Source organism: Danio rerio, chromosome 22, assembly GCF_049306965.1.
Source record: "Danio rerio strain Tuebingen ecotype United States chromosome 22, GRCz12tu, whole genome shotgun sequence".
Classification (NCBI taxonomy): Eukaryota; Metazoa; Chordata; class Actinopteri; order Cypriniformes; family Danionidae; genus Danio; species Danio rerio.
Genome location: NC_133197.1, coordinates 38,335,363 through 38,362,303, shown reverse-complemented (window position 1 = coordinate 38,362,303; position 26,941 = coordinate 38,335,363). Strand labels below are relative to the sequence as shown.

The 26,941-nt window shown below is 39.9% G+C and overlaps 3 long non-coding RNA genes across 3 annotated transcripts in view; all 3 read left to right on the top strand.

Annotated features, from left to right (window-relative positions):
• Nucleotides 1-26,941, top strand: part of LOC141380251 (uncharacterized) — a 495,770-nt gene that overhangs the window by 28,977 nt on the left and 439,852 nt on the right. The window lies entirely within an intron of this gene.
• LOC141380247 (uncharacterized) overlaps nt 1-26,941 on the top strand; it is a 54,400-nt gene that overhangs the window by 6,466 nt on the left and 20,993 nt on the right. The gene's annotated exons all lie outside the window — the stretch shown is intronic.
• LOC141380250 (uncharacterized) lies at nt 4,112-10,330 on the top strand. Its single transcript, XR_012397942.1, has 3 exons — nt 4,112-7,165; nt 7,404-9,137; nt 9,732-10,330. It is a non-coding gene; the product is annotated as an uncharacterized lncRNA (long non-coding RNA).

Sequence of the window (26,941 nt, the reverse complement as noted above, 5' to 3'; positions counted from 1 at the left end):
AATCTGTTTTATATTTTAAATGACAGAAATAAACATGTGCTACGGATGTGACTAAAAAGTATGCAAGTTTAAGGTGTACAATATACTTTGCAGAAATTCTGTAAATTAACAAGAGTATCTTAAGAAGTCTTATTAAAATGTCTTAAAGGGCACCTAGGTTACCCCTTTTTTCAGATTTAATATAAGTCTTTTGCGTCTCTAGAATGTGTATATAAAGTTTCAGATCAAAACACCCATCAGATTTTTCATTATACCTTTTACACTGCAAAAAATGCTTTTCTTGCTTAGATTTTTTGTCTTATTTCTAGTCTAAATATCTAAAATTTCTTATATTAAGAAGCATTTTCTAGACAAGCAAAACAAATTGTCTTGTTTTGAGAAATAAATTGCCAATATTAAGTGAGTTTTTCCTTAAAACAAGCTAAATAATCTGCCAATGGGGTAAGCAAATTAATCTTGTTTTTTCTTTTGACATAAGATTATTTTGCTTATCCCATTGGCAGATTATTTTGCTTGTTTTACGGAAAAACTCACTTAATATTGGCATATTATTTCACAAAACAAGACAGTATGTTTTGCTTGTCTAGAAAATTCTTCTTGATTTAGGAATTGTTAGATGTTTGGACTAGAAACAAGACAAAAAATCTAAGTAAGAAAAGCATTTTTTGCAGTGTACAAGATGCTGCTTTATACTGATTTCCAGCAGGGGGTGGTTTTGTCGTACTGCGCCTTTAAGCCGAGTCTTTCCCGCCCACTATTTCTACATGCCTCCTCCCTCAGCTGCGTCAGACAACAGACAGACTTAAAGGAAGAAGGTCTCACGTAGCGTTTGTGAGATACTACAGTAAGAATTAACCTTTACTAATCAGTATTGTGAAGTTGCATTAATGAGTCACACACAATATCGTTACAAAGGCGCACACATACACACACACACACACAGATACACACGCAGGCAGACAGACAGAGCGCGCTTAGCTTAGTTAAGGCTAACCTCCAGTGCTGTGTGGATATCTGTTACGCTAATGTACAAAATAAACCTGATTTAACTTCCACAAACCGGGATTGAAGCGTCTTCTTTTATAATTGTTCTGACACGCGGCTGTGCTGATGAAGTAAAGCTGAAGTAGAACGCTGTAATTAATTACACACATACTCTGTTTTAAAACACTTTAAACATGTGAAACTTACTCTTAATCACATTTGATGACGATTGCTGATCCTAGCGAACAGAACAGACCTTTTATTCCCGGTTGCTTTGCGTATGTCTGCCTGGTCTTGTTGACATATACACGCGACTACCGGAACATGTTAATGCGCGCAGCTGTCAATCAATTCGGTGGGCGGGGGGATCGCACACCTACATAATGGTGCGATCGATTTGAAAACAGCTCCAATTGGCCGACCCTTTTTTTTGTAGTTAAATTGAAAAAAAAGGACTGGGTGTGTTCATATCACCCCAGTATGACGGTCTATACACTATACCAACACACAGATCTGTCCAAACAGCTTGAAAAGTAGATTTTTTACCATAGGTGCCCTTTAAATTTCAAAAACTAAATTTTAGGCCTTTAAAATCACTGAAATATTGTGTTGTAGGTCTTAAATAAGTTTAAAGGGGTGGTCCATGGCGTATTTTTAAGCCTTGTTTGTGTTTATGGGGTGCAAAGCAATGTATGCTCGAGCTTCATTTGTAGATTTTTTTACATTTGTCCTACTTTGATTATATACAGCTATTCGGCTAACACGAAAATGACTGTCATGTTTCCTAGTTCCTTTGAAAACCCGCCCTCAAGAGGCTCTGATTGGTCAGCTAACGTAATGTGCTGTGGTTCGCAGATCAGCTCCACATCACTAGGAAGCGTCACTGTTATAACAGGCTGCGCCTCGCCTTGATTGCATTGTAAATGAGAGCAGGCGTCTGCAGTAAGAGGAGGGCTCAAAAATTACACCAGAAGTCGGACACTTCCTGAATCTCGCTGTGCCACCTGGACGTTACTAGTGGCGGAGATCGCGTCACATTTTTTATTTACTGACGAATGACCTCATAAAAAAATACTATGGTGATTTATAGTAAATATTATAGCGTTTTTGAACATGTTTATTCAGTATTGGTTCAAAAACACAACAGTATGCATATATAAATAGTATAATAAATAAATTTATATATACATACATAAATAGTATACATATATAAATAGTATTTTTTAATGTGGGAGTGGATGCAATTGAAATATCACTGGTTTTACAAAAATATTAAATAAATTTTTAGATTAAAGAAAATAATTATTTAATGTCTCTCTTGCTCTTGCGGCTGTGCGCTCAAAATTAACGATGAATGCAAAACAAGTTCTCTGACATTTTAGTAGATTTAGAAACGCCGGCCGGATGCAAAAAAAAGTGCGGGTCTGCAGAGCATGTGAATAAGAAAAGAGAATGAAAACAAGCAGTACAAAACGGTTAAACAAGAGAAGATTTTCCACTACTTAATCGCTCGAGGATGTTTGTTTATATTGTCTGAATACAAAAAAATGTGTAAAGGATGATAATAATAGTAAAAAAAAAAAGTGTGTCACTAAATATACTTGAGCAGCCGTTAATATAGCTGGGCGGCTCGCTCAAGTCTATGTGTGGGAAGCACTGAGTTATTTCTTAGGGACATATTTTAATGTGTCAAAACAAGAAAACATACTTATATATACTTATAATAATAATAATAGTAAGTGGCTGCAGAATATTTGTACACCATTAGAATATATATTTGATTATTTATGAAATTGCCTCCACAATAAATATACTTAAAAATGTTAAACTTTTCATTTGAAAAAAAAAAACAAAAAAAAAAAAACATTATGTTGAAAATAGAGTATACAACAAAAGTTGTCTTGTTTTGACACATTCAAGGATGTTGCTAAGAAATAATTCAGTGCTTCCCACACATAGACTGATATATTTAGTATCTATATTTATCTATATGTATCTATATTTAGTATAGATAGATCAGTATCACAGTATACACAGTATCTTTATATATTTACAGATACTATATATATATATATATTTAGTATATATCATAGATACTATATTTGTATATTATATTTAGTATATATTATACTATATTTAGTATATATTATAGATACTATATTTAGTATCTATATTTAGTAACACTTTTTTTTTTTTTTTTTACTATTATTATCATCCTTTTACCTTTTTTTTTTTTTTGTATCCAGACAATATAAACAACCATCCTCGAGCGATTAAGTAGTGGCAAATCTTCTCTCGTTTACCCATTTTGTGCTGCTTGTTTTCAGTCTCACGTGCTCTGCAGACCCACACCTTTTTGCACCCGGCCGGCGTTTCTAAATCTACTAAAATGTCAGTGAATTGGTTTTGCTTTCATTTTCTAAGCTGTCGTTAATTTTAAGCGCACAGCCGCGAGAGAGACATTAAATAATTATTTCTTTAATCTAAACGACTTATAAAAACTTACTAAATATTCAGAGAGGAGGAAATTACATCCAAATTAAGTAGTGGAAAATCTTCTCTCGTTTAAATAATTTACACCTTTTATTCTTGTAATTGTTATCATTTTAAGATATATTGTCTGTTTTATTCCTTTTCCTGTGATTTATTTCTCATCTGCTGTATATTTTATTAATTTGATCGTCAATATATTACATATTTTATATATCTAAAATGCTTTGGTAATCACATGTGCACAAAATGTCATGCCAATAGAGAAGCAGATTTACCTGTCAGTGGGTGCACGTGGCTCCTGAATAGCATAAAAGAGAGATACTTGACATTTTTTTATTTCAACAGTCTTTTTTTTTTTCTTTAACTCATTAAAAAGAAAAAGTTTAAAACACATGATAATAGAAATAGTGTACAAAATCAAATTATGTTTTGCTTGTCGCATATAGTTAACTATTTATGTGCTGTGGGTAAAAGGTTTGTTTCAGTCAGACTACCACCGCAAGTATGTTTTAAACCTGTGGGAAGCACTGTAACTACATCTGATTTTTTTTTGTGGAAAGCAAAAACATAAAAATAAAAAATCCACTGGCCCAATCGGGCCATTAGAAATAATCATTAGTGTTTAGCCCTGTATAAGTCTAAAATTTCATTCATAATGGTCTTAAAAGGGTCTTAGAAAGTTTTAAATTTGACTTAATGAAACCTGCAGAAATAGTTTCACTATTTTGGTGAAAACTTTTTCTTTTTTTTTTTCATGGCAAGGTTGACATTTGCATGCAATTGCTCCTATGCAGAAATCACTGAGCAGAAAATTCTAGTGAGGCCTACCTTGGCAAATCCGGAAATTGAAGACCTAAACAAAACGCAATCTCAAAGCTTCCTCGGGTGCGGCTCAGGTTTACCTCCGAGCCTGGGATTACATTCTTTTCCGCAGCTGTTTCCTGGACTTGGTCACGGTCTCTCCCTCTCTCGCACGAGTGGGTTGAGAAGGGGCCAAAACCCCGATGTTGACTTTGCCCCAGGCCGTCCACTTCATCTCAGCCCCACAGCCATGGGAATCTGACATCCCAAATCAAGCATGCCGTGTAAATCTCTGACTGTTTTGTTTGAATGTTTGCTTCAGACTGCCTGCATCCCCGGCCAGTGCTATAATGACTCTGGTCTTGCTCTCTACAGGAAGTGTTGGATGCTTCCAGGGATCTGGCTCAAGCGAGGGGAAAGGATTGTTCATTCCCCTGCAGAGGGTCTGAGGCATGACTTCAGTGCAAGTGCTGAAATTTCCTCTGGCCGGAGCTTAGATGCGTCCATCCCATTCCATTCACATCCTTGAGAACTATCGGACCCTCTCACAACAGTGATTTACTGTCTGGATGAGAGGAGAAAACCAAAAGAAGGCTTAACACGTGCTATTTTTCATCAACAAACAGGTGGCGATAGGTAGCTGCAAATCCTCGATGACTGTGTTTGTTAGTCCTGGAGCAACTTATCTATCAATCAGTCAGTATATATGCAAAGGAGAGTCCAATCTTACCATTGGAGGACTAGTGTCCTGTGGATCTTAGCTCCAACCAATTTCAAGATGCTTCATTCATTCATTCATTTTCTTTTCGGCTTAGTCTTAGTCGGAATGAACCGCTTTTATGCAGCGGATGGCGTTCCAGCCGCAACCCATCTCTGGGAAACACCCACACACTCATTCACAATCATACACCTAGGACAATTTAGCCTACCCAATTCACCTGCACCGCATGGTTTGGACTGTGGGGGAAACCGGAGCACCCGGAGGAAACCCAAGCTAACGCAGGGAGAACATGCAAACTCCACACAGAAACGCCAACTGACTCAGCCGAGGCTCGAACCGGCGACCTTCTTGTTGTGAGGCGACAGCACTACCTACTGCGTCACTGCATCGCCACTAAGACCTTTGGACAAACCCTGGCTTTTTATAGTGGGTTAGAACTGGCCTGATTGGTGGATCATACCTAGCGAATGCAGAACCAGCCGTGTTCAATCATAAACACGTGATCCTCTCGAAAATAGTTTGTAAATAAACTTCACTTGTTCTTGAAACTTCACTGCTGTTGTAGACTTTAAGTTTAGGCCAGGACTGTCCAATCTTTCTTTAGGAGGCCAAAATCTATCTATATCCAACCTGCTCCAACATTCATAGATGTTTCTAGGATTCTGAAGATCTTGATTAGGCCCGGTTTACACTCAGTACTAAGAGGAATCTTGTTTTACTCAATGTTTGAGACTGCTGTTGTAGACTTTAAGTTTAGGCCAGGAGTGTCCAACCTTGCCTCAGGAGGCCAAAATCTATCCATATCCAACCTGCTCCAACATTCATAGATGTTTCAAGGATTGTGAAGATCTTGATTAGGCCCGGTTTACACTCAGTACTAAGAGGAATCTTGTTTCACTTGATGCTTTAGACTGCTGTTGTAGACTTTAGGTTAAGGCCAGGAGTGTCCAATCTTGCTTTAGGAGGCCAAAGTCTATCTGCATCTATCTCCAACCTTCTCCAACATTCACAGATGTTTCTAGGATTCTGAAGATTTTGATTAGGTTTACACTCAGTACCAAGAGGAATCTTGTTTTACTCAATGTTTGAGACTGCTGTTGTAGACTTTAAGTTTAGGCCAGGAGTGTCCAACCTTACCTCAGGAGACCAAAATCTATCTATATCCAACCTGCTCAAACATTCATAGATGTTTCTAGGATTCTGACGATCTTGATTAGGCCCGGTTTACACTCAGTACTAAGAGGAATCTTGTTTCACCTAATGCTTTAGACTGCTGTTGTAGAATTTAAGTTTAGGTCAGGAGTGTCCAACCTTGCTTCAGGAGGCTAAAATCTATCTGCATCTATCTCCAACCTGCTTCAACATTCATTGATGTTTCAATGATTCTGAAAATCTTAATTAGGCCCGGTTTACACTCAGTAATGATATGAATCATGTTTCACAATGTTTTAATCTCTCTTTTGCTTATTTTTCTGATTTTTTTTTTTTATCAGGATTTATAGCTTGCGATGTATGCATGAGCTTCTTCCTGGTCTTTTATGTTAAGGAAGTAACCTCTTTCGCCTTGTGTTAGATTCAAAACTGGTGATAAACAGTGTTTAAACCGTCTCTGGTAGTAGCAGAACATTTTGTTAAAGTAGTTTAGTATCTGTTCCAAGCACATTCTACGACTTATAAAAATAGCGGTGGAAGTTGACAAATGTAGACAAGCCCAAGTCATTTCAGATTTGTTTTCTTGTGATTGGGCAGACAAAACCACTAAGCGTAAACAGTGGCTTAAAATGGTCCTTCAAGAGGCGAACTGGACAATCCTAGTTTAGGGCAAGGGTCAAACTGGGATTAGGCCATAACCAAACATCTTAGCAGCTAAATAGATTCCATACAGGTTTAAGGGGGGTGGAGGGTAAAGTGTAATGGTAAGAATTGAAAAGTGTGTTTGAAAGGAATGTAATTAATTTGTTAATCACAGTTTAAAGTTGTTTCGAATTTCAATTTGAGGTCAAAAAGTTTAAACTTCTAGTGTATCTCAACTGTTTTCCCAGAGATGGGTTGCTGCTGGAAGGGCACCCAGGTAGTAAAGAATTCTGGCCCAGATTTGGCATAAAGCTGGCACAGCAGGCATTCGTCTGGCACTGGCATGCAACATTTGGGCTAAACATGGCCCAGGTTTTGTTTTTATCTGCAATTGATAGGGTGCTAGAGTAGTTGATAGGGCATTACTATGCAGTCCCTGGGTGTTATGAGTATTTTTCTTTATTAAACATCACTGCTTGGTTTCTGGTATGTTGCAAGTGTAAATAACGAGTTTACCAGCAAAGAATTCTGGCCCATATTTGGCATAAAGCTGGCACAGCAGGCATTCGTCTGGCACTGGCATGCAACATATGGGCCAAACATGGCCCAGGTTTGGCTGATGTGGCACCGTCTTACAGGCGGCCCTCAAGACTTGGGCCGGATCTCAAATGTAGTATTTGGCCCAGATGTTTAAATGTACATGTGGGCCACATAAGTTTGGCCTAGCTTGACCCACTTTTAAAATACATTTATATTATTTTTGAGCAAAGAAAAAATTCTATCAATCAGGTCGCTTCAAGAAAAAGCACAGCCATAAAGCGAAATGCTTCATGGGTTTATAAAAAACATTGCATTCGTAACACACCAACATATCGGGCCCAGTTCAGGCTCAGTTATGGGTGATTAATTTGGCTGAGACTTGGCCCACATATGGTCCATGTTTGCCGCTTGTATGGAAGCCAGAATTGGTCCAGTCATGTACCGTAATTCACTGCGGCATGTGGGCCAAGCAAATGCTGATAGTGTGGGCCAGATCTGGGATAGAGAAATTTTGCTATGGGGGCATCTGCTGTGTAAAAACTTGCTGGATAAGTTGGCGGTTCATTCCGCTGTGGGGACCCCGGATTAATAAAGGCACTAAGCCGACAAGAAAATGAACAAATGAATATATCTCAACTGTGTGATCTCTAAAGAAAATTAAGGTATATGCATTTTCTGCAACAGACAGACAACAGTTTATTTCATAGTGCTTGTATCTCTTGTCAGCACTATAAGGTCTCTGGTCTTGATGTTGGATGCTTCCTCAGATCTGGCTGCAACAAGGGTATGTGATTGTTCAATTCCCCACAGAGGGTCTGCAAGCACTCCTTCAGTGCACGTCGTGAAATTTCCCCTAAGCAGAGATCAGCTACTTCTATCCAGTTCCATTCGCATGCAGATGAGAACTATCGGCCCTGTGCGTCAAACTGATTTATAGACATGTGGACGAGGGGAGAAAATCAAACGAATGGTCAGCATATGTTCTTTATTTATCACCAACAAGAGTGAAAAATGAGCTCATCCTCTCCTCAGCTCACTCCCTGCGTTGCTCTGTCTGCGAGCATCTGGAATGGGTTAGAGTTACTCCATACGGCAGAAGTACAGGAAAGCCGAGAGCAGGTCTTTAGTAAATTGTGGCTCTGGGTGAGGACTGGCCTCACGCAGTTATCGCTCGCTGGTGTCTAATTCGCCCATCTGTTTCACTGACGTCCCACTGTCTCTAAAATCGTTCCTGATGACTGTAACAGAAACAGTGGAGGTGTAACTAGCTCTCCTGAGAGGAACAATTTTGAATCATATTGGAATACTGTATCCAAGACTAAACCATTCAAGACAAACTTTGAAATGATTCATTTCGAACATTTAATTTTCACTGAACTCCAAGACCTATACAGCATGGCAATGTATCTCTGAAGTCATCCCAGAGGTGTGAAATCCAGCCCCTGGAGGCTGACCTTCCAGCAAGGTTCAGCTCCAACCTTAATTAAACCTTCCTGAACCACCTAATTGAAGTCTTCAGGATTACTTGGCTACATTTATTAAAAAAATACCTCACAGCAATTAAAATGTTCTCTAAAATATATATCTCTTTGGTGCAAACCAGGCATACTGCTCTTCATCTAGCATGTTGTCAATTCATGTGACATTTCAGGTGCATCAGGTGTTCCCACAGATTCTTAAAGTCAAATGTCCCAAACATCCCCACGGGATGCACATTTAGGATTCTACATCAATGCTAGTATTTTTTTTTTTTTTGCTAGCATGCCTACCACATTCTGCTTTTCATCAGGTAGAAGAGAACTAGGTATAGTGAGACTACGAACTGCTTGGCAAATTTGATAAGGTAGGAAGGCCACTTTCTAGAGGCAGAGAAAAGTTTAAACTTCTAGTGTATCTCAACTGTTTTCCCAGAGATGGGTTGCTGCTGGAAGGGCACCCAGGTAGCAAAGAATTCTGGCCCAGATTTGGCATAAAGCTGGCACAGCAGGCATTCGTCTGGCACTGGCATGCAACATTTGGGCCAAACATGGCCCAGGTTTAGCTGAGGTGGCACCGTCTTACAGGCGGCCCTCAAGACTTGGGCCAGATATCAAATGTAGTATTTGGCCCAGATGTTTAAATGTACATGTAGGCCACATAAGTTTGGCCTAGCTTGACCCACTTTTAAAATACATTTATATTATTTTTGAGCAAAGAAAAAATTCTGTCAATCAGGTCGCTTCAAGAAAAAGCACAGCCATAAAGCGAAATGCTTCATAGGTTTATAAAAAAAAGTCAAATTTCCCAAACATCCTCACGGGATGCACATTTAGGATTCTACATCAATGCTAGTATTTTTTTTTTTTTTTTGCTAGCATGCCTACCACATTCTGCTTTTCATCAGGTAGAAGAGAACTAGGTATAGTGAGACTACGAACTGCTTGGCAAATTTGATAAGGTAGGAAGGCCACTTTCTAGAGGCAGAGATCTGCTGCATGAAGCTAGCTGAACAAACTTTGTTTCAAAATAATTTTAGGGTAAGGACTAGTGTTTAGACTTTAATTTGGGGAGTGTTTTTTTCCCTCGGATATGTCACTCAAAGCTGATTTGTGTAGGTTTGGGGATCTCTAATCCAGAATAGGACCAGCTCTAGAGTTACAAAAAATTGTTCAAATTTTTTATTGTGAAAAAACAAACAATATTTCAGTACAACTAGTTAAATATTATCTTTGTTGTTGCTTTTTTTACAAAAAGAGGGAAAAACAATAAAAAAGGGGAAAAAAACTAAAAAATAATAATGATAATAATAATAATAAGGGGAAAATTAAAATGGAAACAAGAGTAATAAAAGTGTACAGAAAGTTGAATGCAGACATTCAACAATCACAGTCAAATGTTCAGATACATTGTCAATGTTGAAAGTAAATATTTATAAATAAACAGTATGAAATAGTAATAGTTAAAAACAAACAAAAATTAAATTACTAAGAAATAAATTAAAAATATCCATATCCGTTTTCAAAAAAATTACAGTTTTTCTGTTTTTCATTTGCTCACAAGAATTTAAAAAACAAAAACAATTTTGGCTCGATTTTCCTTTTTTAATTTAGGGTCGGAAAATGGATAAACGACTTCAAAAGTCATTATACACATCTAGGTGGTGCTAAAATGCCAACTTTCCTTTGATTGGTCAACGTGAAGTAGCCCTCAAAATAATAGCCCTCTGTGGACAAGCATCCAGGCTTTTAACTAATATTATTATTTAATTATATATATATAAACTAAGTTTACATATTCTGTCATTTGATTAGCTGCTGTCAAAATCTGGGTGGTTAATTTTCAGATAATTACCACTTGTTCTTAGCTTCCTTTTGTTGCAAGTCCAGTTTAGCATTAATGTAAATCACAAATATTTTCTTCTTGCTAGAGTCTTGCTAGCTGATTTTTATTTATTTATTTATTTATTCTTTTTTTTTTGGGGGGGGGGGGGGGGGGGGTGGGGGGGGTAGGTAATACTACCTTTACCTTAGGTCATTTAGGTAATACTACCTTTACCTTAGGTCATTTTGGTAACACTCCCTTTACCTTAGGTCATTTAGGTAATACTACCTTTACCTTAGGTCATTTTGGTAACACTACCTTTACCTTAGGTCATTTAGGTAACACTACCTTTACCTTAGGTCATTTTGGTAACACTACCTTTACCTTAGGTCATTTTGGTAACACTACCTTTACCTTAGGTCATTTAGGTAACACTACCTTTACCTTAGGTCATTTAGGTAACACTACCTTTATCTTAGGTCATTTAGGTAATACTACCTGTAACTAAGGTCATTTATCAGAAACTTTTGTCCAAAACAATTTACAATGAGGAAAATATCAAGTGATTAATTACAAAGAGACAGTACTCACGTAAAATGCTACAACGTCTGATTTTGTTACAAATATACAAGCTATAATAGAGTAGGAATTAAAGTCTTTTTTAGGTGTCTTTTGAAAGTTGCCAGGGGTTCAGCAGTCTGTATGGAACTGAGGGGATTGTTCTACCAGTGAGGAACAGTAAATGAAAAGGTTTTGGAAAGGGATTTAGAGCCTCTCTATGATGGTACCACCGGGAAGTGCTCACTTTCTAACACTTTCTGGCTTCTGTAGGGGATGTATAGTAGATTTAGCGAAATAAGTGGAAATAAGCCGCTGTTCAGTATGAATGTATCAGAGTTTTGAATTTGATTTGAGATTCTTCAAGTAAAAAAACAAGCAAGATTGTTTCTATTGGAGGCCTTGGAACTGTGCACGAACATGGTGTCCTTCAACCAATCAGTGTTGTCCTCTCGAGCGTGCTTTACAGCATTTAAATGGCCATTTAAACTGCAATGACACAGAGTGTTTCCACAGGGGTATACTCTATATTCCCTCTAAAATCCCCAGTGTGTGATAGAGGCAATGAAATTACAAAATTAATTAAGATCCAGCACTGAGATAATGGGATTACGGTACATTTGATGAAGATGGGCAAAAGTGCAAAAGGAGATATTGTTGATACCGCTGCTATCGAGCTGTACAAAGCAAAAACAGCCCTTTGGGTTACATTAGGATGCTTTGGCTCAGAGTTTTCTGTCTGTTCTAGGGAAGAATGGGCTCGGCTGCAAACTCTCTGTGCCTCTCTTATCAGGTATATGTGATCAGCACTTAACGCCACACCAGGGAGAGTGGATGCTATTAATTTGAGGAACTCTCTTTTCCTGCTCGGAGCTCTGTTGTCTCTGCTCTTTTGCATGTAAAAGTCTTGGCACAGCACTCACAAACTGCAGAAAGGAATTTAATCTCTTTTTTTTTTTTCGCAACCCAGGCTTATTGGGAACGTATGCTTTGATGTATGTTTTTGCAAAAACGCGAAAGTGTTCGTCAAAGGTGAAACGAATGCTATGGGGCAGTGTGACCCCAACAGATTTTGTCAACATAGGCTTATTCTGAAATTGTAGTCCTATATACATTTCTAGAGATCGTGCATTATGTACTCAGAAGTACGTATGGCTGTAATTCATCCTTAAAACGAGTGATACGTGGCGGTATGACGCAATTCCATTTCACCCCTGCTGAAAAATCCAGTTTAAACCAGCCTAGGCTGGTTGGCTGATTTCAGCTGGTTGACCAGGCTGGTTTTAGAGGGGTTTTGGCCATTTCCAGGCTGGTTTCCAGCCATTTCCAGCCTGGTCTTAGCTGGTCAGGCTGGAAAATGACCAGCCAAATCCAGCTAAAACCAGCTTGACCAGCCTGGTTTAAGCTGGACATTTAAGCAGCTCCCAGCCTGGCTTGTCTGGTCAAGCTGGTGTTAGCTGGTCATCTCCCAGCCTGACCAGCTAAGACTAGGCTGGAAACCAGCCTGAAAATGGCCAAAACCCCTCTAAAACCAGCCTGGTCGACCAGCTTAAACCAGCCAACCAGCCTAGGCTGGTTTAAGCTGTTTTTTTTAGTAGGGACACTTACCAACTGACCAATTACCTCCGTATGAACGGATTTCCTGTGGTTACCAGTTTGTCCAGTAGCTCGCCATGTACATTGGTAGACTTGAGACACTTAGTGGAGTTGAGTTCGAGTCCATCGATTGGGTCAGTCGGTGCTTTTTAAAACACTATTGGTTGGGAATAAGCAGTTTTGAGCAGTAAAGTCACTACAAGTAGTGATGCTACTAGCTCAACTCCATTTCTTAGTAGCTTAGCGGTAGCGCCGCTACTTTCTAAATCAAATAGCTTTTCAGTAGTGAAGCTCTTTTTTTTTTAAATCAAGTAGTGCAGTAGCGTCCACACAAACTACAGTTACAGATTGCGGATCAATAAGTGACGGCACCAGCATTCACAGAGCTGTGAGGCTGGTGTCTAGCCGATATAAGTAAATGCATATGATGTCAACGATTTCTTCTTCTTCCTGTTTTACGGTGGTCAATAATTTTTTTGGTGCAATACTGCCACCTCTTGCTCTGGTTGGTGACGTCGTGAACCAATTAGGCTACAACAAGAATATATTCCGAAAATATTATCAGTGATTCATCAGGGGTCCATTCTTCGTACGTGGATTACTCAGTTAGCTGGATTTGGATGTTGACGATTTGACACGATCCAGGATCGTTTCGTTCTTCAAAGCTGATCCGAGAGTTGTTGTCATGGCAACAGTTCTGCTAGCTCAAACCTGATCGGGAGCAGGTTCAATTCATATAAACAGGATTAGATCGGCTCAGTTCAAGCAAAGATAATAGAGAAAGTATGTTTCGAATTCTGATATTTTCTTACAGTAGTAGTTACACTTGGGTAAATGGTAAATATTTTTAACTATATATATATATATATATATATATATATATATATATATATATATATATATATATATATATATATATATATATATATATATATATATATATAAAGTTATAGTTATTAATAAAATAAATAAAGTTATACATATTAATAAAACTTATGCAATCTGCACCCTCGAAATGAAAGTACAAAGACTGCCACCTAATGGTGCAAACAAAAATTGATATGAACTTTTTAGATCGCTTTAGAACAAATTATGTATAATAGAAATGCACATTATGTGTCTTTTTAAAAAAAAAGCAATAATACATTTATGCAGTCATAAACATGTTTTGATAGTTAGTATGTCAGTGTTTTGATGCTTCAAAAAAGTTGCAGACAACTTTACCAATATCAAAATGCTTAAACAACCAGTTATTCTTTATACTGATTAAAAAATCGGCTACTATAATAAGGGAAATCTTCTTTAAATGTAGAACTACACTGATATACATTGAAATACTTGATTAATACTCTTGACACATGAAAGTGTAAAGCCTGCCGCTCATAACAAATGTGTAAAGTTATTGCGTGTCATATTTAACAAACCGTTTACTGCTAATTTGATGTCATTTTGCTCACATGGATAATTGAATATTAATCAGATGATGTCATTACACTGCTGTGCCGTCAGCCAATCGTTGCATTGCTGATCATGATTTCGAGGATCGATAGATCTGTCCTTCACAACATGCAGCGATCTCAGATCAGTTTATCCAGACATTGTAATCTGATTCGCGAACTTGTTTGAAGAACCAAATTAGCGAGAGATCAGTTATCAAGATTAAAAGATCCAGGATCTGCCAAATCATCTTAGATCATTTAAGCAAGGTACGAAGAACGGACCCCAGGTAATGTTTTTTTTCTCTCTCTCTCTCTCTCTGTTTAAAAGTGTTGGTAAAACGCTGTCAACAAATATTTTTCCTCCACATCCCATAATGCACAGCGCATCAGCCTACGGCAGCTGGATTAGTCCAAAAAGGTGCATTACACTCGAGTACGATTGCTGCATTCACACCTGCCCAAACGAACCACACCAAGAGGGAAAACGAACTCTAGTGCGATTCAACCCAACTAAACAAGGTGGGTGTGAAAACACCCCGAGATTCGCTGAAAAAAAATTAGACGACAGCCTTTCGTGGATTTGTCATCAAAAGCTGCAAAGAAACTTCACTGCGGCAACACGTTTTGAACATAACAATAAGCCTGGTTTTTCCCCCTTTTAAAAAAAGCTGTGGATAAAGGACAGAAAACAATGAAGAGGGGCACAGTGATATTTGTCACAAGCCAGACTCTCATTTGGACTCTTATCCCCCACATGAGCACCAGCCACAGCTCCAAACCCATTTATTTCCAACCACCAAACAAAGCTGCTCCACTCCCCCTGCCACATCCTCTGCTACTGCTCACATTTAGAACAACAACAAAAATGTTTGCAGCAAATACTGCTTATTCCAAGCAAAAGCCGAACAGTTTATAATCACGCTCTGTGTTTGTGTGCCTCCAGTGTCCCGGCTTCTCTGAAATCAATAGGCATTATTTATATCACTGCGGACTCTCCAGTGCTCACTGTATCCAGCTCAGATAAGGCATCGACGACGCCCAGCACAGCAGCCAGATCAACTTCCTGATTTATATTCGCCATTCCGCACTGCACTCCTAAAGCATTTAAAGCAGTAAATTCAGCTTTCCCCCTAAGATACTGCCTTCCCCGTTTATCAGCTCCCAGAGACGTTTAGAATACTAGCAAACTGCATCGCTTATTTATTGTGTGCATGAAATACTTCCTTTTGAAATATACTGCAGAATGACCCACCTAGCATTTCCCGACGACTATGAAGTGAAAAAAATGCAGGTTCAGTGTTTTCCTCGAGCCTGGATTTACAATATCATTGTCTTTAACCCCGAATGCCCTCGAAATATCCTGCATTGAAGCGTGACCGCCCTGAGTTCTCGTTTTCGTGACAGATACCAGACGACTTTTGAGAGAACAGGACAAAAAGACACTGTGGTCTTGAAGGTTGACCTTCCCTCGGTTCAAAGGTCTGCTCCCTTGGGTCCATTAGTCCGGTAGTTAGTTTGTGTTTGTCTGAGGCAGCACAGAAGCGCTTTCCCAGGGCTGGAAGCGAGCGTGGATTTATAGACAAAAAAAAAAAGAGGGGGTAAGGATTTCACCTGACCTGAACCGTTTGATAGGGCATGCTATAAAGAACAAGCAATTTTTTCGTTTGCTGAAGATAAATAAGAGTGTTTGGGTGTCGAAATTTCTGCCATGATTATTGTGGGTGGTTGTTCAAATGTTGCACTTGCTAATTGCTCAGTGTTTTTATCTGCAATTGATAGGGTGCTAGAGTAGTTGATAGGGCATTACTATGCAGCCCCTGGGTGTTATGAGTATTTTTCTTTATTAAACATCACTGCTTGGTTTCAGGTATGTTGCAAGTGTAAATAACGTGTTTACCAGCAAAAAATTTTGGCCCAGATTTGGCATAAAGCTGGCACAGCAGGCATTCATCTGGCACTGGCATGCAACATTTGGGCCAAACATGGCCCAGGTTTGGCTGAGGTGGCACCGTCTTACAGGCGGCCCTCAAGACTTGGGCCGGATCTCAAATGTAGTATTTGGCCCAGATGTTTAAATGTACATGTGGGCCACATAAGTTTGGCCTAGCTTGACCCACTTTTAAAAAACATTTATATTATTTTTGAGCAAAGAAAAAATTCTATCAATCAGGTCGCTTCAAGAAAAAGCACAGCCATAAAGCGAAATGCTTCATGGGTTTATAAAAAACATTGCAATCGTAACACACCAACATATAGGGCCCAGTTCAGGCCCAGTTATAGGTTATTAATTTGGCTGCTGAGACTTGGCCCACATATGGTCCATGTTTGCCGCTTGTATGGAAGCCAGAATTGTTCCAGTCATGTACCGTAATTCACTGCGGCATGTGGGCCAAGCAAATGCTGATGGTGTGGGCCAGAGAAATTTTGCTATGGGGGAAGCTTTACTCATGCATTATTGCAGCACACTCTGAGACGTAATAAGACACACTCTGGTACAGACGTCCAGTCTGCACGCTGGAATACACGCTATTATATCATGACCGTGACGCAGCATCAAAAATTCGTTTCAAACCGGAAGTACGAATTTGCTTGAAATAACGCAAAAACAACCAATTTACACTTTTTAGTGAAATATAGGTGTCCTAATAGTGTTTTTAGCAGTGTGGGACACATATACGACTGTCGACAGCTCAAAACATGTGTTTTGGTGTTTCATGACCCTTTAAAAAAGGTAAATACAGCATTTTCACGATTTTTCAATCATACGTCTGATCGACAAAATTAAGATTATGAAGCAAAGTTTGATCATTAGGGGATGTTTGGGATCAATACCAACAATGACTAATGTTTCCAAGAGTACAACTCAGCATAAAACTTCATTCTTTGCTTTGCAAAACACAACTTTTTAACTCTGAACTCTAGCATAGAGCATCCTGTACTTTCAGCCTGCTCTTCTTCAGGACTTTCTTTTCAGAAAGTGGTTGTAAATCTTTTGGCCTATAAGAGGAGCCCTAACATTACATTCCCATGTTCTTGTTCTCTTCCCTGCTCTCTGTGCCCTGGGGTACACAGACTCAGACAGTTCCTCAATCCGAAAACCTCAAAGAGAGACTGCGCAGCTTAAAAGTGCTTGCGACAGACTTAAGGAACACCATTAAAATTGCATAAAATACACTTGATACATTACTTATGCGCTGCCAATCACATGCGACAATGACACGTCTGAAATTTTGAGGCCAGGAGGTCAGGTCAGCCTTAAGAAAACATTCAAAGAGCTCTAGCTATGCGTCTTTTGTCTTGCGGACTAAGCGTGGCCATCTGGAGAAAAGCCCTTTCTAAGGGTCTTTTGTACCCTTGACCCCACACTGCCGGAGGTTAGCGCACACTACTGAGGCATGACGTCTGGGCAACTAGACAGTGCACTAAAGTCATAGTAATACTAGTGGTATCTAGTTTATCACACAATGGGACATCGGTCTTGCTACACACTTGAGGCTGTCAATAAACTTGTTAGGCAGGAGATAAGAGTCGGGTTTATTGATTTTTTTTTATTTTTGTGAGGGAAATTAAAACATTGTACACAGGAGGCACACCAGGCACAGGCGTAATTCCTTTCCAGCCCGAGCATGAATTATACGCTGTCCGGCTTTAATGAAACAGCCAAATTCTCAAATGTATAATATACATGCGACGGCGCAATGCTAACAATGGCTCAATTCATTACAAACCTGCTGAAAGCTAAGAGTCAACACAGCTGAATTTGCTGCAAATCAGCCACGCGGTGATTAATTACTTTGCCACTATACAGCAGGATAACGAGTCAACGTTGCACAACTCTACAAGTGCTACATACATTTAAACAGTCCAAACACGCAGTTCCACCCAGTTGAAAAAGCCACCTGTAACATGAATACACGGCTTTATTTAATATCAGATGGAATGTAAACGAAATACTTGCGTTCTTTAAACACCAAACTGCTGAATAGTTAAAGCCAAGTGGGGAGGGTTACTTGGAAAGTTTGTGAATATAAGTTTACTGAATGGATAGGCTCTTGAGATGTAACAGCTCGTTTTAGCAACATAGGCTCATTCTGAAAACGTAGCGCTATATACGTTTTTGGAGATTGAGAATTGTGTAGCCAGAGCTGCGTATGGCTGCTTTTCATTTTTTAAATGAACGATACAGAGCAGTAACGACATCCCTTTTCGCGCTTAGCAGCTGACCACTTACCTCTATGAGAATGGCTTTCCTGCTGTTACCTGTTTGTGCTGTTAGCTTGCCATGTACGTTGGTGGAATTGAGACGCAGAGAGAAGTTGACGACAGGGTTCGAGTCCGGTGACGAAATGGGGTAGCACTTTATTTTGATGGTCTATTTGAGTATTAGTAGACTGTCTGCTTAATATTTGTTGATACCAACAACAGTCCTTTAACAAACATTTAACTTTTTATAAGAAACTTAGAAAGTACATGTCAACTTACACTGACCTTAACCCCAAACAAACAATCTACTTATAATCTAATGAGAATTAGTTGCAATGCAACTTAAATTCAACACACGGACCATTAAAATAAAGTGTGACCAAGAAGAGTTTAAGAAAGTAGGTAAGTCAAAAACAGAAGCCAATAAATAAAATAAACAAGTAAATAATAATAAGTGGTGAAATCTGAAAACGTGGTAAAAAAAAAAACAAATTAAGGCTTTTCTTTTTCTGGACTGCTTTTGAAAATTGTTGGTTGGGTTTAGAGAACTGAGTGGGCAGGTCAATTAATACAATTGGTTGGGTTTAGGGAAGAAGGTGGGTGGGTCAGTTGATTGGTCAGTCAGTCGACAGCGGCCTCTGGTGGGTTTACCAGAAACCAGCAAGACCAGCACTGAAACCAGCAAGACCAGCGTCCCTTATTTTTGTGTATCAAAAGTGGTAACCCTAGCTATTGATCATGACAGCTAGTATGCAAACATACCAGTACCATGCTAATTCATACTAAAAACATGCAAAACAGCTAGCTATTAGAATTATTTCAACCTTTCAGGGTTGATTTTCTAAAGGCAACATTGTTTGTGTAGGAATGTATTATATAATACAGTATTAATAGTAGTAGTCACAGTAATAACATCATTCTAAGCACAGTGAAATGTTTGTAAAGCATATCCTGCTGAAAAATCCAGCTTAAACCAGCCTAGGCTGGTTGGCTGGTTTTAACTGGTTGACCAGCCTGGTTTTAGAGGGGTTTTGACTATTTCTAGGCTGGTTTCTAGCCATTTCCAGCCTGTTCTTTGCTGGTCAGGCTGGAAAATTACCAGCTAAACCCAGCTTGACCAGCCTGGTTTAAGCTGGACATAGTTGGTTTTGGCTGGACTCCCAGCTTGGCTAGGCCAGTTTTAGCTGGTTTTAGCTGGTCATCTCCCAGCCTGACCAGCTAAGACCAGGCTGGAAATGGCTGGAAACCAGCCTGGAAATGGCCAAAACCCCTCAAAAACCAGGCTAGTCAAACAACTAAAACCAGCCAACCAGCCTAGGCTGGATTTTTCAGCAGGGTAAAGATACTATACTTCCACATGATATGAGCTAGTTTAATTTATATAACCTAATAAAGCTAAACAATGTTCTGCAATAAAAGTCCTTCTTAGGAGTAATAAAAGCCAGTTAATTAAAAGCAGTTCATTTAGATGTTACCTACCCTGAAACGTTTTCAGTTACCTGACAAAACATTTATAACCTGACCATGTAATAACGGTAAAAAAAAAAAAGACAAAGACGAAGAAAAAAACAATAATAATCCAAGCGTGCAATGTGTAATTATCTCCACTGAGCTGTGTTCACTGTACGTCTCATTATGAGAGCAGGAAAAAAAGTGCTTTATCAACCATCTAGGCCGGTTAAATGAGAGCTATTTTTATCAGCTCCGCAACTGTGATGATGGTGCAACTGTAATTCCTCTCTGTTCCCCGCCTCCTCCAGCGCGGAGTTTGTGCCGCATTCGCACTTTGTGCTCCATCTCAAATCCCTCTCTTCAGTTTTAGCTGGCCGCGCAGCCCTTTGTTTGTTTTGTTGATTTATGCGCTACAGAAACCGGTTTTGAAAAGGACACATTTGGCAAGCAGCAGATTGTTTCTGGGCTGGTGTTTGTAAATGTAAATTAACTAGATGTGGATTACTGGGTTAAGATGGAGGCTGCCGCTGGTGAGGGGCGGGGGGGTGGTGTGGGTGGAAACATGAAGAGATGCCAGACTAAGCTTTCAGTCGGCATCTCTTTTAAAGCTCGATTTAAAATAGCAGCAATACAACCTTGTTTTTTATATCTTCATTTTGGTGGATGATGACATAACTGAGTAAAACCTAGACATAGCCCACTCCTTCATTCCCGCCAAAAATGCATGTATTTATCCTCACGTGTATGACTTTTGTTCTTGTGTAGAAGATACTTCAGTCACACGGTTCCATTAGCTAATGTTAGTTAGTGTGAATGAACAAAGAACATTTATTACAGTATTTATTCTTCCCTGTTAACTTCCTTATTATCTCACAGTAAATTCAGTGGGAGCACTGTTGTTTAAGACTGAAGGGCTTTATTTTACCAAAACAGTCATAACATTTTTATTATTACTTTAATTCAACAAAAGTGACGGAAACTAAAACAACTGAATGGAGCATATACTAACCTGCACATTATTCAGCCACAAGATGGCGACTGTCAAAACTGCAAAGGTGACATGTGACAGCCTTGTCTTGCCTGATAGGTTGTTTGTGCAAGCAGCTTGTAGTTACAATCGAATACTCTTAAGGCTCGTACACACCGGGACGCTTTTCGTTTGCGTTTATCGTCAGCGTTTTACGAGAAGTTTTTCCGGATTCAAACCCAAGCGATTTTCACTGGCGTCAAGCAGAAGAGTATGCAAAATAACTCCTGGACGTTAGATGGCGCTACACAACTTTAAGCTTTTGACACCTCGGTTATAACAGCAGACAAGCATGGATGGTTCATGTAGCAGCTCCAGCTTTAGCGATGAAGAAAGGATTATTGTTAACAGAGCAATAAGCAGCTCCACGTTCATATCGCCTCTGGGAATCTTCTTCAATGTGCGCTCGCATTAACAGCTCCAAGTGCTGTTTACTGTAACTTCAGCAGCTCCGTGCACGTTAACAAAAGTGCCGATCTGATTGGAGGGGAAGGTTTTGACGCGGTGCATCAAAACAAAAGACGAGCATGAGGCGTTTCTTAAAAAATAACCTTTTTGCGGCTGCCGTTTTGCTTGGTGGTGTGCACAATCACATTGACGCCCTTTATTTAGTCACTAGGTTTTAAACGTCAACAGAAAACGCGAGCAAAAAGCTCCCAGTGTGCACACCACTTAATGCTGCATTCACACCAGACGCGGAAGAAGCGTCAAGTGCGAGTGATTTACAAGTCAATGCAAAGATGCGAATAGACATCCTCTGGTGCGATTCGCACAAATAAAGTGTCGCAAATTGTGCGCTCTGATGCTAAACTTTAGTGAACATTCGCACCACATTAACCAATCAGGAGTCTTCTCTCGTAGGGACAAGCTTATGACGTAGCGCCTGTTGTTGGTGTCCCATTGGAAAATACTGTTTCCTGCCGATATTGACAACATTTTATGAAACTGGGCTCGGGTCAGAAGCACCTCAGAGAGCTTCCAAGCTAAGTTTCTGGAGGAGTTTATTAGCTCACAGAGCTGGCTGCACCTCTGAAAGGATCTAGTTTACTCAGACATGGCTCCAAACTAATTGGCGCTATTTTTTAATCTTCCTAAAGCACATAAACACAGCCATTCTCTCAATAAAATCCATTTTAGCCATTTAGCATCAAGACCCTCCCATGATGCGAATCCGCGTCTGTTGTAAAGTGAATTTGATGCACGAATGAAGCAAGTAAACTCAAAATATCTACTCAACGTGTCTGTTTTCACGCGAATAGCACGATTTTCCATGCTTGCCGCGTCTGGTGTGAACAGAAGAATTAGTTGTTGTGTACTTGCAATAGCTTCAAACCAACAAAATTGTGATAAAGCGATACCATCCTTTTTCTTTTACATGCTCTCTATAGAATTTACAATTATGATAATATGATACAATTATGATAATTACAAACATGATATAGTCTAGTGGACTAGTTTTAATAAGTGAATTACAATAAATCCAAATCAATCTCATGAGAAAAGGAAGTTCATTCATTCATTTTCCTTCGGCTTAGTCCCTTTTTTCATCAGGGGTCACCACAGCAGAATGAACTGCCAACCAATATATGTTTTACACAGCGGATGCCTTTCCATCTGCAACTCCATACTGGGAAACACCCATACACTCCTACATGCACACACATACGTTACGGCCATTTTTAGTATATTCAATTACCCCATAACGTTTGCCTTTGGACTGGAAACCGGAGCAGCCGGAAAAAACCCACACAAACACTGGGAGAACATGCAAACTCCACACAGAAACGCCAACTGGCCCAGCCAGGACTTGAACCTGACTGTGAGGCGACTGAACACTAAGCCACCATTTCAAACCATTTAGATAGTCATTTCAGGAAATAGGAGGGATGGTCCATCCCTCAGCCTACGAGATAGTGGGGCATATGCAGATCATATGAAAAACTTCATACATATTCAGATGCTAATTTACATAAATGTTCTGAATACAACCCCCACAACTAATTAGTAATTCAGATCGTCAGACAACAAACATCTTAGCTTCGATTACAACCACACACTCTTACAAATAAAGGTACAAAATCTGTCACTGTGGTGGAATATTTTTGTTCTGAACAGGTCGTTAAAGTTACAAATGAATAGCCAAAAAGTACAAATGTGTACCTTAAAGTACATTAAGGGTACAAAATTAAACTTTAGGGTGCTTTCACATCTGTAGTTCGCTTCATTTGGTCCGGACCAAGGGCAATAACTGATACATTGTTGCATCTTCTGCCGTCTTTGGGTCGTTTTCACACCACACTGCTGGCTTTGGTCCGAACCAGTTGAAACAAACCAAAATGCAGTCATCTGACAAAATCCACATCTCTCATTGGCCAGATGTTGTTGAACATATTTCCTAAACTGCTTGTTGATTGGTTAGAATTCACGTGCGGGAAAATGCCAACAAACTCCCGCAAGTAAACAAAACCTTGCTGTGCTGACTGATTGTATCCCTGCTTTAGACAAACTATACATTACGAAAATGAAGCACGGCCGCGGCTGGAAAACAGTGTTTAATGCATCGCTCGTCACTTCAGGAGGAGGCGTGAATTAATTTAGCTAAACTGCGACATGCTCATCTTGTGGAAATATAACCAAATTATTCATCAGGTAATGTTTACCCTCTCTCTGTTGGTAAAGCGCTGTCAACAAATATTTTTCCTCCATATCCCATAATGCACAGCGCATCAGCCTACGGCAGCTAGATTAGTCCAAAAGGCGCAGTACTTTTTACGGTTGGAACTGTTTAACCGCTCAGGGTTCGTTTGAAAGCGTACCGAGACCTGTTTGAAGAGGTGGTATCGGTACGCTTATTTGGTCCGCTTTTGGTGCGCACTTGAGTACGATTGCCGCATTCTCACCTGCTTAAACAAACCGCACCAAAAGGGAAAACGAACTCTAGTGTGATTCAATCTAGCTAAATAAGGAAGGTGTGAAAGCACCCTTAAAAGGTACAAAACTAAACCTTATTGGTACTAATGTCCTGTTTAGTACAACCGTGTACCATTTGAAAAGATACCACCTCAGTGACAGATTTTGTACCTTTATTTCTGAGAGTGTACTATACATATTTTACTAGCGCTTACTATATTTTACTGGTTTCCCAGTGCTGGGTTGCAGTTGGAAGGGCATCCTTTGCATAAAACATATGCCAGAGTAATTGGCGGTTCATTCCACTGTGGAGATTCCAGATTAATCATGGATTAAGCTGAAGGATATTAAGTTTTTGTTGTGCTATAAGACATTCCTTGTATCTGTTCTCCTCAATGAAGTGATCAGCGTGGATTAGCCGTTGTGTTGGTGTATTTTCAGGGTGTGTGTTTGGATGATCTGTTTCTGCATTCCTCTGGCTCTATTGTTTTCTCCTACATGTGGTTCTCCTTGTCCTCCTCTCCATCGTATCAAGGGTCTAGTTCTTCATCTCTCCTCCCCTTCTCTCTGGTGAGAGATCTGGCTGTCGCCCAATTTGCCGGTGCCGTGTCGTAATTGCTTTTTGTTGGTGGAAAAAAAAGAGAAGATAAAAATTGATTCCTTGTGGTGCCTCCCACTATCCTACTTTCCCCGTCGCTCTTTTCTCTGGATGTGAAGGGCAGTTGTCTGAGCAGAAACTCATCAAGATGCAGTCGCTTTTTTCTGGCTGTTTACTTTTCATTTTTCACACTCGCCCTGTTATAGACTTTCTGCTTTCCTTTTCTCCTCGCTCCTCATTTCTGCAGCTCGTTTCTCGTTTTCTTTGTTTCCTAAAGGAGCTCAAAAGATGGCAGTTTTACAGTATTCTCTCGTAATAGGCAGAAAACATATTGGTTTCTAGTTGCTGAGTGAGATGTATGATGTTGGAGTTCTGCTTAATTGGGAACAGACGTATTACGGTTGATTCTGTCACGGTGTGAATATTGCGCATAACGGCTCTGTTCTTTCCATAAGTAATGTGATGTAAATCCATATCTGTGCTTTCTCAATGCTTTCATTGTCCTGACATTCAAGACACATTTACATGACAACAGCAATCCCTGTTCCCATTAGTTCAATGCTAAATGACAAAAAAATGGGCAGCATGGTGGTGCAGTGGTTAGCACTGTGGCCTCACAGCAAGATTGCCGGTTTGAGTCCCAACTGGGCCAGTTGGTGTTTCTGTGTGGAGTTTGCATGTTCTCCCCTTGTTAATGTGGGTTTCCTCCAGATGCTCCGGTTTCCCCCCCACAATCCGAAGACAGTACTGGGTTGCAGCTGGAAGGGCGTCCACAGTGTAAAACATCTGCTGGATAAGTTGGCGTTTCATTCCGCTGTGGCGACCCCTGAAAAATCAGAGGCTAAGCTGAAGGAAAATGAATAATGCTGAAATCTTCATGCTAGGCCAGTAGGTAGTGATGATAGTGTTTTATAGAAATTCCATTTTGCTTTTTAAAATCAGCATAAAAAAGTTAACATTGTCCTTCTTTATCATATTGTGACAAACATTTAATTGAAACGATCATCATTTCAGAAACGAATGAAACGGTTTAATCCTTTGGGAACCATTTGGATCATTTTAAGATAGGCATCGCTAACAAAATGGAGGAAGACTGATGAATGGACAAATGAAAGAAATGCATTCATAGCTCTACCGTAAAGGACTGAAAGCCCATAGTCCTGTCCTAAATGACTGATAGCCCCACCCTAAAGGACTGATAGCTCCACCCTAAATAACTGATAGCTCTGCCCTAAAGGACTGATAGCTCCGCCCTAAAGGACTGATAGCCCCACCCTAAATAACTGATAGCTCCGCCCTAAAGGACTGATAGCTCCTTCCTGAAGGACTGATAGCTCCACCCTAAATAACTGATAGCTCTGCCCTAAAGGACTGATAGCTCCGCCCTAAAGGACTGATAGCTGCGCCCTAAAGGACTGATAACCCCACCCTAAATAACTGATAGCTCCGCCCTAAAGGACTGATAGCCACACCCTAAAGGGCTAATGGCTCCACCCTAAATAACTGATAGCTCTGCCCTAAAGGACTGATAGTTCCACCCTAAATAACTGATAGCTCCGCCCTAAAGGACTTATAGCTCCACCCTAAATGACTGATAGCCCCACCCTAAGGACTGATAGCTCCACCCTAAATAACTGATAGCTCCACCCTAAAGGACTGATAGCTCCGCCCTAAAGGACTAATAGCTCCGCCCTAAATGACAAATAGCTCCAAGCAAAAGGGCTGAAAGCCCATAGTCCCATCTTAAATGACTAATAGCACCACCCTAAAGGACAGATAGCTCCACCCTAAAGGACAGATAGCCCATAGTTCCGCCTTAAATGACTGATAGCTCCACCCTAAAGGACTTATAGCCCCACCCTAAAGACTAGCTTCACCATAAATGACTGATAGCCCCGTCCAAAAGGACTGATAGCCACACCCTAAATGACTAATAGCTGTGACCTGAAGGACTGTTAGCTCCACCCTAAATGACTGATAGCTCCACCCTTAATGACTGTAGTCCCAGCCAAAGAACTGTTAATTTTACCCTAAATAACTGAAAGCTCCACCCTAAATGACTGATAACCCCAGCCAAAGCACTGATAGCTCTACCCTAAATAACTGATAGCTCTACCCTAAATGACTGATAGCTCCACCCTAAATTACTGAAAGCTCCACTTTAAATGACTGATAGCCCCAGCCAAAGAACTGATAGCTCCGCCCTAAAGGACTAATAGCTCCGCCCTAAAGGACTGACAGCCCATAGTACCGTCCTAAATGACTGATAGCACCACCCTAAAGGAATAATAGCTTCACCCTAAAGAACTGATAGCTCCACCTTAAATGACTGATAGCTCCGTCCAAAAAGTCTGATAGCTCCACCCTGAATGACTAATAGCTCCACCCTAAATGACTGATAGCCTCACCCAAAGGACTGATAACTCCACCCTAAATCACTGACAGCCCCGCCCAAAGGACTGATAGCCCATAGTACCATCCTAAATGACTGATAGCACCACCCTAAAGGACTAATAGCTCCACCC